Raw genomic sequence first — 2,500 nt, 5'->3', positions numbered from 1 at the left:
CGAGGCTTCCCGGGCACAACGGAGCCCCGTCCCGGGGCTTTGGCAGTGTGGCATGTCGGTGGACGGCGCCCAGGGCCGTAGCACACGACCCGGGGCCCGGACGGGCCCCTGGACCCAGCCGGGGCTCCCGAGCCCGGAGGCGCAGGGGGAGCCTCCCCGGGCCCTCCGGACCCCGTCCCGGGCACCCTGCCACGCAGCAGGACCAAGGACAGAGCACGGGATGGGGAGGCCGCCCTCCCCGGGCCCTCGGGGGCCCCGGCCGAAGCTCCTGAACTCAGCCCGGCAAGGGGAGGCTTCCCGGGCACAACGGAGCCCCGTCTCAGGCCTTTGGCAGTGCGGCAGGCCGAGGGACAGGGCCCGGGGCCGCAGCACCCGACCCGGGGGCCCCGCCGGGCCCCTGGGCTCCCAAGCCCGGAGGCGCAGGGGAAGCCTCCCCGGGCCCTCCGGACCCCGTCCCGGGCACCCTGCCACGCAGCAGGACCAAGGACAGAGCCCAGGATGGGGAGGCCGCCCTCCCCGGGCCCTCAGGGGCCCCGGCCGGAGCTGCTGAACTCAGCCGAGCGAGGGGAGGTTCCCCGGGCTCGAAGGTAACCCCGTCCCGGTCCTTTGGCAGTGCGGCAGGCCGGGGGACCAGGCCCAGGGCCGTGGCACCCGACCTGGGGCCCGGCCGGGCCCCCCGGACCCCATCCAGGGCTTCCTGCCACGCGGCAGGCCCAGGGACGGATCGGGGGCTGGGGCGGCATCCTGGCATGTCCAGCTGCCGGCTGAGGACCACTGGGCCGAGGGGGGGTCCCAGAATACCTTGTCCCTACCAATCCGGAGGAAAATTACCCCCATTTCTTGTAATCTGTGCACACAAGGTGACAGAGGGGACCCAGGGCGCAAAAGTGACCGACCTCCTGGAGCCCTCGCTGGGACCTGGGAGGCGAATGGCACCCCATCGGGACTTCCAGGGAAGTCCGGCCATCTGGTCACACCATAGGAAAGCATTGCGGGCGACCAGATGGCCGAGGCGAGAGGGGCGACCAGATGGCCAGGACCGAAATGACGCCAATCTGACTGCCCCGGACCTGTAGGGCTCAAGAGCTTCGGGGCTCAGGGGCTCCAGGCTCCGGGACTGCAGGGCTCGGAGACTGCAGGGCTCCACGGCTGCAGGGCTCCAGGGCTGCAGGGCTGCAGGGCTCAGGGGCTGCTGGGCTCAGGGGCTGCTGGGCTCCGGGGCTCCAGGGCTGCTGGGCTCCAGGGCTCGGGGGCTCGGGGGGCTGCTGGGCAGCTGGCAGCAGGGCAGCAGGGCTCCGGGGCTCCGGGGCTGCAGGGCCCATGACCCATGGAGCCCGTCCCGGGCTCTTCCCAACGCCGGGGGCCGGAGGAGGGAGCCCCGGACGCCTGGGAGGTGTTGCCCGGGGCACATCCCATCTGGTCCCAGGGAGGGTGTCTGGGCATACCCTTGACCCTAGTAATCCGGAGGAAAATTACCCTCTTTTCTTGTAATCCGTGCACGCGAGGTGACAGAGGGGACCCAGGGCGCAAACGTGCCCGACCTCCTGGAGCCCTGGCTAGGGTCCGGGAGGCGAATGGCACCTCATCGGGACTTCCAGGGAAGTCCGGCCATCTGGTCGCCCCCATAGGAAAGCATTGCGGGAGACCAGATGGCCGAGGCGATCCTGGAGACCAGATGGCCGAGGGGATCCGGGAGACCAGATGGCCGAGGGGATCCCGGAGACCAGATGGCCGAGGGGATCCTGGAGACCGGATGGCCGGGACCGAAACGACGCCCAATCTGCCTGCCCCGGGCCTGTAGGGCTCGGGGGCTCGGGGGCTGCAGGGCTTCGGGGCTCGAGGGCTCCAGGGCTCCAGGGCTGCGGGGCTCCGGGGCTCCGGGGCTCCGGGGCTGCTGGGCTCCAGGGCTCGGGGCTCCAGGGCTCCAGGGCAGCAGGGCTCCGGGGCTCCGGGGCTCCGGGGCTGCTGGGCTCCAGGGCTCGGGGGCTGCAGGGCTCCAGGGCAGCAGGGCTCTGGGGCTCCGGGGTGGCAGGGCCCGGGACCCATGGAGCCCGTACCGGGCTCTTCCCCAAGCCGCGGGTCGGAGGAGGGAGCCCCGGACACCTGGGAGGTGTTGCCCGGGGCACATCCCATCTGGTCCCCGGCAGGGGACCACCAGCCCCGGGAGGGTGTTTGGGCATACCCTTGCCCCTAGTAATCCGGAGGAAAATTACCCTCCTTTCTTGTAATCCGTGCACGCGAGGTGACAGAGGGGACCCAGGGCGCAAACGTGCCCGACCTCCTGGAGCCCTGGCTGGGATCCGGGAGGCGAATGGCACCTCATCGGGACTTCCAGGGAAGTCCGGCCATCTAGTCGCCTCCATAGGAAAGCATTGCGGGCGACCAGATGGCCGAGGCGATCCTGGAGACCAGATGGCCGGGACCGAAATGACGCCCAATCTGCCTGCCCCGGGCCTGTAGGGCTCGACGGCTGCAGGGCTCCGGGGCTCCGGGGCTACAG

Source organism: Lissotriton vulgaris, chromosome 8 (assembly GCF_964263255.1).
Source record: "Lissotriton vulgaris chromosome 8, aLisVul1.2, whole genome shotgun sequence".
Lineage (NCBI taxonomy): Eukaryota > Metazoa > Chordata > Amphibia > Caudata > Salamandridae > Lissotriton > Lissotriton vulgaris.
The sequence above is the reverse complement of the archived record's forward strand: the minus strand, read 5'-3'. Positions refer to the sequence as shown.